The following is an 11,618-nucleotide window of genomic DNA, read 5'->3' as shown; positions in this document are numbered from 1 at the left end:
TCCTCGTTCCCCTGGGGCCGGTGCCATTTGATGTGCATAGGGCTGTCTCACCCGGGCTTTTGAAGGACGTTGCTCCTGCTCCGTGCCAGCACAGGACAAAGCCCAGTGCCCTGCTGCCTGCCCCCAGCCCAGCTCCTGGTGGGTCCAGCCCTAAAGTGGATGGCCTGCCTCAGTTTCCAGCTATAAACCAAGTCAGTGTCCCCTGTACTTGTGCCTGGCTCCCAAATCCTGCCCTCCTTTTGCAAAAGTCATATATCGACAGAGAAGGTTATTTAAAGAGGGGTTAATGAGATATGGCCCAGAATGTTCCACAATGCAGCCTCCAAACCGATTGCTAATTAGGCACTGGAGCCACTAATCTAATTTTAGCCAGTCACTGAATTTATTCCTGGCGGAATAAAATGCACTTTAAATCTCATTTAAAAGCCGCTGAGATACTCTTGACAAATTAAAATATGAAATTAAAAATATATTTAGTTTGTTTCTGCATCATTAAAATAATCCTTGCTGCTGATGAATCAAACCCCATGCCTTCACATTTTCATTTCGAAGCCTGCGTTTGCTGCTGAAGTTATGAGCTATGCCCTGTCGCCCTTCCCACATCTTGTAAAATCAACTGCTGTGCACTGAAGGGTGCTGCAGCTGCCTGGGAGTAGTGCAGGGCAATGCAGGACCAGGAGGAGCGGAGCCATCAGACAAATGGGGGGGGCGTAATATATGTTGTTGAGAGGGAGATTTAAATGAACAGACATAAAACAGCGTGGAAACAGGAAACGTAAAGTGACAATCTTAATGCTAGCTAAGCTCGTAGTAGAAGAAAACTGTAAATAAAAGGAGAATAACTATTCCTATCACCTATATGCTTGATAGGTTCTTAGTAGCAACGTGCCTCTTGGCCAAACTAACCTCCTTTGCGTGCGTCAATGCCCAGCGTGGCACGGATGAAATAAACGCTGTGGTGTCTATCTGCAGAGCGGTGGACGCGCTGTGCGCGGAAGCCTCGCAGCAGCTGCAGCTAGATGGCACAGTCACCTCGCCCTCTGCTGCGCTCGGGCACGCAGCCACCAACCTGGTGTGGCACGAGCATGGCTGAGGGGCTCGGGGGGCTGTGCCCTAGCCGGGCACCTTACCCCTAACCCAAGGTGTAATTCAGCTTCTGTTAAAGGTGGCAGGGGGCTGAAGAGTCTTCAGCTTTCCCTGGGCTGGATGCTGGTGCTGCATCCTTCTGGTCCTAACCGTTACCAAGCTCTTGGCTTAAAATTGCATTTTGATAATTATGGCAATAAAAAAAAAAAAAATCAGTTTTAAGAATTACGATAGGCAGAATTTTCACCTGGTGTGATTGTGTGATTGCAGGACTTGCCTGCCAGAAATCAGGGGAAAGTGTTGATAAATTGCTTTTGTTGGGGAAGGAAAGCCCAAACCGGCCACCCCAACACCAGCGCGCTGCTCAGCCGAGCTGTGCTCACCGCAGGGGGGGGGGGGCAGGCTGCAGCCTCTGGCCTCTGAGCCCCCCTGGGGGCAAAGAGCTCTCCGTGGGCTGTGAGTGCGTCTGGTCCCAGTGCGGGGCTTTGCTCCTCCAGCACTCCCTGGGGAGAAAGGCTGCACCAGCCCTCTGTAGTGGGTGGTGTAAGCTATGGGGGTTTTGCTCTTGGTGGCTTTGTAACGCTAAAATCGGGTGTGTGAGAGAGAACACGCATAATACCCATTTGTCAAAAGCACTTGGGGTCTTCTGACGCCTGAGGAGCCCCTTTCCCCTGAGGGTGGGGTCCTGCAGGTGGAGCGATACCTAACGCAGGGCAGAAAACAGCCTCCTGCAGCACCTGGACCAGAAACCCCTCACAGCACCTTAATTTCTGCTCAGCGTGTTCCTCTGGGAATTGAAGCAGAGACAGGGTAGAGAGTTTTTTTCATTTGTTTTAAAAATGTAGTTGGGGGAGGAAAAAAAAGCCCACAGCCCTCTGAATTCCTACAAGCAGCTGAGCTCTGAAAGCACGTGTGACTGCTGCCTGTGCTTTTAACTTCCTGGCATTTCAGTTGCAGCAATGATAAGCTGCAGCGTGCTCAGTGCCAGGTCTGTTTAATGTGCCTTTATCGTGAAAAGAACCGGCCGGGGGGCGAGGGGGTTTGCGAGGGGTCAGGTGGCAGCGGGAGAGAGGAGGAGACAGGAGGGTGGGGGGACTAAAAGCCATCTACTGAAATATCATAAAAACAATGTTAAGAAAAAAATGCAGAGGAATCTGGGGTCAAAAAGTACTGCTGGATGGATCCTGTCTACTTGTCTCTTTGCTTACCCAAAGAAGAAAGAGATGGCAGAGAAGTCTCACCTGTACAGCAGAGGCAATCTTTCACTGAAAGAAATTCACAAAAAGTTCTGCCAAGAACTATTTCTATAAAATCTGGCTTTCCTCTAGTGCTGGGGGAATAACAAAACAGCTTTCCTGGTAAATCAAAGGGCTAAATAGAAATACAAAATCATGCTTAATGTCTATATTTATATATACATATATATATATACACACACACGTGCACATATATATATACATATATTTAAAATCAGACCAGGCGACTAAAGATCCCGGCTGTATGTTTCTTATGGAGGGATGATCACTTATTTATTTTAAACTGGCTTGAGGGGAAAAATCAGAGTAGCAACACTTTTGATCTCTGCTAAAATTCAGCTCCACTTAATTTATGGTATAAAGATCTTTTGTGAAAATCTCATAATTAACATGTATAAAATACCTTCTTTGGAAGCTAGCGCACCTGGGAAGGCTACCATGCTTTGCTGCACATTTGAAAGAACAGTATCACTGGGACAGCAACATCTAAATGGATCAAGGGTTAGCTGAAATTGCCCCCAGTTAAAACTGGAAAAGTGTGGCTGTTGCATATCTTGGTGCCCAGATTTTCCTATAGTGGTGCAAAATAAATAAAATGGAAAACTTACGGCAAGTGAAAGTGAGTAGAAAACATCAAAATATTTCCCAGCAATGTTCTGCAAGCACTTACTCTTTTTTTAGGCTTTTGCAGTGCTCTTTGAAAAGCTGCTGCGAGGCCTGAACATCAGAGCACAGGGAAGGCTGAACGCATCTCCTTTGGCTCCACGCAGATGGGGGCTGTCGGGCAGCCTGCTGCAGGGGCTGCTGTATCTCCGGCAAGAGCAGAGGAGGTGGAGAGGGAAGCGGGTGGATGTGAAGACGTTTTGCCGTGGTGCTAAGGGTGTTGCTGGCTTGGGTACAGCCCAGATTTTTCTCAAAAACACAGCGACAGAGCAGTTGCTTTCAGTGGTGGCTGGTGGTGCTGGCAGATCTCAGAGGTTACGAGCTGGGTGAGGTAGGGGTGGGGAAACCTGGATTGCTTGGGCTGGGGGAAACAAGCCTTGGTCTTGAGGAACACCCCCTGCAAAATGCCTGTGGGATGTCTGTCTCCTGCTTGTTGGTTCCGCTTCCAGTGCTCACATCTGCATGCTTGGAAGGTGCCACTGCCCAGCTCTTCTCTCCTAAATCCTCCAAATCCTGACTCGTGGCTTTACTAGCCAGGTGCAAAGCCCGTAGATGTTAATTAATGTTTCCTAGAGCATAAAGAATCAAGTCCCTTATGTGGGAGACATGAGGAATGATAAACTCTCATTTCGTCCTGAATATGGTTGTATGACTTTAAATGATAATTATATATATATACTAACTTGCTGAGCTGTTTTGCAGCAAATGGGGTATAAACTGCATTAATTAGATGACGAAACCTCATCAAATTACTTGGGATAGCAGATAACAGCAAAATGACTGACTGTCCTGTTGGCTGTACTTCGAGGGGCGTTTTACGTGATGGTGAAGGTGCTCGCAGGGCAGAATGCAAGCGACGGCTGCAAGCTCTGCGTGCTGCCCAGGTGCCTTCACGGCACGGTCTGTCCGTCGGGGTGCAGGGGACACGGCCGCGTTGCCTTATGGCCATGCAGCCGCCTTAACTTTGCACAGATCTTAACACAAGAGCAAATGTGTAACTACCAGAGAGCAGCCTGTTAGTTTGGGTAATTTACAGAGCGAAGTAAGTATCTATTGATGCTCTGAGTTTGGAGGACCTGGGCTTTTTTAATATTGATTCCTCCACAGCTGTGGTATAGCTGGCTCCAGGCATTTAAAAAACCCTGAGTCAGGTCCAAAAATCCATGAAATTACCTTCAATTGTGAAATTTAGAATGTTGTTAATAACTTCGAGTTCTGTTTTTACTTGCTTTCTGGGCTGTGAGTCTCCTAAATGTGCTTGGTTTGGGGTTTTTTAAGCCCGTGCAGCAGCTGGTGCTGAGGCAGCGCTGAGCTCGCCTGCCCCGAGCTGTGGCTGATGCTGCTGTGTGCCGGCGGCTGTGCGTGAGACAAGGTGCCTGCAGAAGGGGAAGGTGTCATGCTGGACTTTTCCAGGATTGTTTCCTAAGCGGGGAGCAAAACGAGGCAGTGACCGACCCAACCTGGTCGAGATCAGTCGTGGTGCCGAGCTGGGTGAGGGCGGCACTGGGATCGTCTGTTTGGCTCCTTGGCAGGCCTCAGGCCGGGTGCAGCACCAGCATGGCTCAGTTTGCAGACCAGAGCAGGCACACGCACATCCCACTGCAGGGCTCGGGTTGTGAGCGCCCCCAGGGCACCCAAGTGGAGCAGCAAGGCCCTGAGAGATCCCCGTGGTAGGGGTGTGCGTTGACTCGATATTCTGATGTTGTGCTCACCTGTAAAGCAAACATCCTTTCTGTGAGACGTTGGTTTTTTTTCCTCATGCTGTACAGCTTGCAGCACTTTATTTTTTTACCAAATCAGTAAAAAACTTACCATGAAACAAACATACATGTGAAGGTTATGAAGGAGCGAGTCTCACCGGTGTAACTTCTGTTGCAGTAATATCTCCATTTAATTTAAAATTTACTTTGGATGGAAGCTAGGATTTCTAATTGTGGTAATCTGGAAGTATTTGCATTTCTGTCTTCAAAAAGATTTGTTCTTCCAGAACGGTGAAAACTGTGGGGAGAAAAAGCCTTATTTTACAGAAAAAGCTTGATATCCCTATCTGAAAATGTTGACTTCAGTGTTCACATTACGATCTTTTTGCGAGGAAAAATTAATTACTGACTAAGGGGTGGTCTTTTTTATTACCTTGAGTGACCTGAAGACCTTGTTCCTATCCTAATGATAGTTTTGCATTAGGTGATACTTGGAAATCTTTTGTGACCTTTGTAACATGTTTCCAGTGCTATAACTGGAAAATTTCCATGCTGATGACTTAGGGGATTTTTCTGGACTTCATGAAGATTCAAGGTGTGTTTTGTCCCTCAGATTTATATGAGGGGCTATCTCTGTGCCGTTCACCTATATGCATTTTGATTTGAGGTTCTATAAGAATAATTTTTATACCAACAGCCTTGGAAGCAGAAGGCACGAAGGTGATGTGTCTCGATGCTCGTAGGCCCTTCTCTGACTGAGATCCAAGCCTGAATAACCAAATGGTTTTTAGCAACCATGACAGCAAAGTCCTTCAGTGAGAAGGTGAATGCTGGTGGTCGTAAGGTGGAGCACAATGAGCTTGTAAATGGGATTTGATGGCATAGTATCCTTTACAAGAGAGATTGGATTTAATTACCTAAATGACCCATGTATTCCTGGAAGAAACTAATTAAAGGATTTTTTTAGTGTAGTGTGGTAGACATAAGGTGGCAATTAGAAATGTATTGATTTTCATTGTTCGAGTGTAGAGAAGACTTCATGTTCTGCAAATGTGTAGAACAACGCTGTCCCAAAGCATCCTTGGGACCCTGTGGGGATCATCATGCTTTGGGCTATGATAACTGAAAAGTTTAATTCAGCACCTGGAATAGCGTGCAGCAGAGTGCCCCTTTTCTAGGCTGAAGCCTAATTTAGAGACACCTGGACTGCTTCCAGCTGCTTAGGTGAGCAGGAGCAGACTGGTCTCAGCTACACTGGGCTTGCCAAAAAGAACAAACCCAACCAAACTTTGCACCGTGCTAGACAGCCACATTTTTTCACCCAAACAAGGCTTTGAAAGTTTGTTTTAGATTAGAGTGTACATTCACTTCTAAAATGCTCGCTACTTTATCCATATTCTGTTGGTGTTCCAGGTACTTAATTTAAAGCCATCACAAGTATCGCTGGACTCTGTCAACCTGATATCCAGATTTATTGTAGTGGGTAGAAGCTCAGGAGAAGCCCAGGCATTGATTAATTTACCAGACATCTGCAAACAATCTCTGGCACAATCAGCGCGGTGCCCCAGCTGCCACCCGGCCAGAGGAGTGCCAGGTGTGCTGGGTCTGCCCTGGAGCTCCAGGATTTTCTGGTTCAATGGCACTGCTACCACCAGGATGCAGGAGTGAGCAGAGCCCACCCAGTGCCCCGAGAGCACCTCTTCTTTGCGGTTAGTTTGCAGCTAGTTGTGACTTTTGGTGAAAAACTTCTTTGAAAGTGAGAATTCCTTGAATGCGCTTAGTGCTGCGGATAGCAACAGCCCTGCTGTGTCTGTTCTTTGCTGTTCTGTTCCTATCAGCGTGCTTCAGGCTGGATGACACGACCGATGAACTTCCTTCTCAGCCTGGTTTTCCAGTCATGCTCAGGTCACACGGACAGAGGTGGGCCAGCCTGGAGAAGTGTGTGCAGATCTTTTCACAGCGCTCTTCTTTCATTCTCACTTGCTTGTCCTCCCTGGGGCATTTGCTGGTCCCCTCAGGCGGGCTGGACACGCACTCCTTTTGCTGAAGTTTAATGGCAGTTGCACATCTGGATGGCTTAAACAGCAGAGGTCTGTGATGGTCCTATGTGCCATGGCATATTAAAAGTCAAAGCAAAAGAATTATTATTTTTTTTAATAGCCGGAGAACTCCTCGAGGACTTTGCTCTTGGTTGTCACTTACAAACAGCAGCCAGAGATCTGTTACGTGCCTGCCAATGACTTCTGATGACTCCCGTGGTCACCAGGAACCTCTGGTTACCCAAGGCTTGTTGCCCCCCAGTAAGACATTCCAGAAGGAGCTGTACAGTTTTGCTTTTCTAACACAAATTTATAAACTCCATTTTCATCAGCTTAATACAGACTAGATTTACTTTTACTTACTGCATTGGAGATTTGTTACCTGCTGTTAATTGGTATCAGTATAATTATCCATGCTTTGTGGATCAGTAATTTGTTGAGATGGTCCCAGTTGGAGGAAAGAAAGTTATTAACCTATCATGAGATTTTGGGGGGAATATTTTCCATTAGTTCTGTAGGCCTGCATGTTCAATGGCTCTTTGAAGTCTTCCATCTGGAGTAGAGGGGTTATGGCATTGCATATCAAAATACAGGGGAATTAAGTTGTTGTGGGATGGCACTGAAGGCTTGGCACTGAGAACATATCTTTTATCTGCATTGATAATAAGCACACAGCCTGCTGATGTGCGCTTCTAGCATGTGAAGATCCACCTCCAGAACATAAAGTTAGGGGTGGGAAACTCTTCATTCAGCGTTTGGGAAGTTCTCAGTCACATCTGGTTCTTCTAGTCCTGGTAGCCACCTGTATCAGAATGTTAACGTTGATGTACCTCCTGCTGTTAACAAGCGATACTTCTTCTACCATTCTCTCCAGTTCTTTCTCTTCAATGAGCATATTTTCCTAATGGCTCAATTAAGCCTTAGTGCAATCATGTGATTAATTCCACGTAATGTCATAGTCTGAATAATTCCTTTCAGTAATTTAATTTCAAGATTCTGAAATTCTAGTCCATGTCTTTCCTGTGTCCTTCTCTTCTCTTGTCTTTTTTTTTTTTTGGTGGTTTAGTTTTGTTTTTGTTTTTCTGGGAATTCTTAATCCATTCGTTTTGATTGCAGTGCAGGTAGCAAGGAAATGAAGATAGGAAGATGCACTTTCTCTAGTATGCAGGTTAAGAATAACCAAAAGAAAACTAATAAAAGGGCTGCAGAAATGATTGAAAATTTGTAATGAAAGAATTGAAACACTCACCTTATGTTTAGAGAGTACACAGCTGAAATGATTTACCACAGGAAGGAGATTTTAGGAGGGAACACGTTCCTTGTAAGGAACCAACCTGGACAGCGAGGTATTTGAATAGCTGCTGCTTTGAGAGGTTTTCAGCTAGACCAGCTCTGAACGTGAAGTGCAGCAGTTGGCAAGCTGATGGAAACGTGCAACTCAGTCAACAAGGTGATAGGAGCAGTAGGGAGGAAAAAAAAAAAAAAAAGGAACCAAAAAAACGTCACTGCCAGACTTCTCTTTCTGAGATTAATGGAGTTCTCTTTGTTTACATCTCATCGCTTAAACAAGGACACATCACTCTAGTTTTCTCCCACGGTACCTCACAAAGCTGCAAAACCGCAGCTTGTCAGGTGGGCTCTGTCCCACAGGGTTCTGGGGTCCCACACCAGCTTCTGCTGGTGGCAGGGCTGTTTCTGCATTCAGTGATGAACCATTTACAGGTCAGAAATATGCGTTCTTTGTTCCTAATCTGATTGATTTCCATTTTCGTAGGCTGGAAGCTCATCCTAGTGTTCTGACGGCCGCTGCATGTCCTCATGCATAACAGAAGCTTGGTGCTAGTTAGCAGCTCAAGCAGGAAAACCTGTGTAATTTTTCTTTTCCAGTATGTGTGTCAGGGTTGTGCACCCATAAATCATTGTGACCGTGGAGGACAGTCTTTTAATGCAATGACAGCTCTAAGTCACTTTTCCTGTAACTCATGCACCAGATGATGCTTTCCAAAGGTCTCTCCAATTTGCACTGTAATGTTTAAAATCCAGGAGTGTGTTTCCCTTAATGCTCCATTTCATATAGTTTTCACCTGTTTCTCCTGTTTGCTGTGAAATATGTCCTGTAACAATTCAGAAACCAACATTTAAGAACCATTTTTTAATTGCTTTTCTGCAGTCAAAGATTTTTTTTTAAATGCTCAACATGCTAATAAGTAAGAATACACTTTCAGCAACTGCTATGTAAACATTCACAGGCAGTGCATTTTAAGGCATGGATTATAAAACATTTAAAAATCCATTTTGTTGGATTAGCTATGGCACCGTTATTGTCATACATAGTCACCAGCTTTTGTCAAACGCATGTGACAGAGACGGATTCAGCTGCTCTGGGACATGATATCCATCGAGGACTAGAGGACACCAGTGGGTAATCGGCCTTCTCGTGGCTGAACAGCTGAAGGCTGACAAGCAGTAGGGCCAAGCACTTATAATTTTGAAAGTGATTTGCAGTAGTTGCTACTTTAATCAGCTGTATTCTTCTCCTGTGACTGAGAGCAGTCAGAACAGCACAAATACTTTCCTACTGCGTTAATCTGAGTCTCTGTAGAAGCCTAGGCTTCAGCTGCTGTTTCACGATGTGTGTTCTCCAGCTGGGTTTGGGTTGCTTGTTCTGTGACTGGTCTCTGTCTCCAGGCTGTACCTTGCCTAGATGCTGATAGTTTAGGAATAGTGCTAATGGGAGGCAATTATTGAAACATCAAAATGCTGGGAAACTTCTGGGAATTTGTCTGAACACAGTAAATAGCATCTTCCTTTGGGGTGAGAATCTGACACAAAATGCCTCTCTTTATTGCCAGGGTACTGCAGCAGAATCCCCAAAGTTGTGCCTTGATATTTGCTGAAATACTTGTGCGGCTGGAAATGTCAGTAAACTTTGGATACTGTTAATAGCTTTCTTGACTCTCCCAAAATGCTCTCCTTGGCTTTCTCACAGGTCTAACAGAGCTTTTTTTTTTGTACGTGGAATGGAAATATCTTGAAGACTGAGGAAAAGATAGATGTTTTCTAAAACATTTCTAAAATTATTCTAAAAGAAAACTTAAGCTCTTGTATTATTAGGTGGCAGTGTTCCCAGAGTCTCCTGCAAGTACTCTCATCCTGTCTTCCTTGATCACTATCTCAGAATTGTAATTTATGGATTCCTTCTGTGTGCTCTCAGTTCACCAGTCACAATTATCTCAATGTGTTTGAATTATGTGCTATAATCTGATCTGTCTTTCCATAAACTGAAAGGTCACTAATATAAAATTCAAATCCTTCCAAAGACTGGCTTATGTTGCCAAGAGAGGAAACAAAACCAGCATCTCCTCACAGGTGTTTTAAAAGCTTACACCTTGGCACTGCTGGTGAGGGGCAGAATTCAGCACCCACCCCAATTCAAAGCAGCGTCACTGGATGTAGAAAATGGGGAGGTCAGATTTCCCAGGGCAAAGGAAGTCTCTCTCCTTCCTCAAGGCTTCGCTGGGGCTCTTTAGCTTTCTGTAGATGTGTCACATTTCTATTCGTACCCTGGACTTGCCAGCATGTCACACTCACAGCACAACCTACTGCTACATTCCTTCCAGCTTCTCCAGTTCTTCCCCTGCACTGGGGATGAGAGTATTTAGGCTGCGCTGAACACTTGCTATGAATTCTTCACCCGCTGTGCTCGTGCACAGCTATACCTCCTCCATGAGGGACCTCAAATCATCAGATGCCTAGGATTTTGATTCTTTCTTTTGACTTCTGTGTCGCAGCTTGCTTGAAAGGAGAGATGTTCTGCCCATTGGAGGTCGTCTGGCTACTTCGTGCAATTTGGGCGTTCTGATTAGTAATGATTGGTTCTGTAGAAAAGAGAGTATTTGGCTAGAAAAAGGAAAATTATCATAAATATGCATAAAGTACATGGAGGCAAAAAAAGCAATTACTTTGGCTTTAAAAACTAGAAACAGTTTAGCAGAACAGATGGGTTGCATAAATCTGGCAAAAATGAGGGCATGAGGGATTTGTGTGTGTGTGTGTGGCATTCAGTAAAGGATAAGAAAAGGGTTTGTAAGAATTTATTATAGTTTGGGAATTGTCCATTTTCCTACCCTTTCAGAGTAAAAGTAGCAACTGGGGTCATTAGACAGAGCTCACTTCAACAGCGTATGGCAATGTGTAGAGTTAGCTATGAAGCTCCCATCAGTTGAGAATGACCAAATAGTTGTTCTTTAGTACCATAAAACTCTCATCATTTTCAGAAATGTTCTGCTCCCAGCAACATTATGAACAATTTCCATATCTCAGTCGTAGTAATACAGACAGTGATAGAAATTTTGGTAACCTAAGTGCTTTCATAGCACTTTCCTAGTGTGTTTCTCTATTTTAACTTTTGTTTAATTTCTGTATATGAACAAGAGCTATTAATCAATTTGTATGCAAAAGCATGTTGTAAGTTCACTGAGAAAGTGCAGGATTTTGAATGGCAAGCGTTGGGCAGCAATCTCATCTCTGTAGGCTCTGTCAAAGAGACAAGTGAGAATAGGTTTGGTGCGATTGGTGTGTGCCATCCAGCTTGTGCTCCTTCAGCAGACATGCTCACAGTAACTGTGATGTCTACATTTTACCCAACTGAAGCCCGCAGTAGTAACCTGTCCCAAAGTCTCAAATTCCTACAGATAGAGAAGACCACTGCTGATCAGAAGTAACATCTGCTGGGTTCTGTGCTCACTGAAGGGGTGCCTTGTGCCATCTTGATTTGAAAGCCTTGTGAGAGTCATGTTTTATGTAATGAAATCAGAAGTCGTCACAGCTGCTCATTCTCTTGTTGTATACATGCACACTCTAGAGGCTTTGGC

At 44.8% G+C, this 11,618-nt stretch overlaps 1 long non-coding RNA gene across 7 annotated transcripts in view; it reads left to right on the top strand.

The window, feature by feature from the left end:
- LOC308195914 overlaps positions 1–11,618 on the top strand; it is a 314,751-nt gene that overhangs the window by 177,830 nt on the left and 125,303 nt on the right. The window lies entirely within an intron of this gene.

Source organism: Anser brachyrhynchus, assembly GCF_964034855.1.
Source record: "Anser brachyrhynchus genome assembly, chromosome: 5".
Lineage (NCBI taxonomy): Eukaryota > Metazoa > Chordata > Aves > Anseriformes > Anatidae > Anser > Anser brachyrhynchus.
This window is presented reverse-complemented; position numbering and strand designations above follow the sequence as displayed.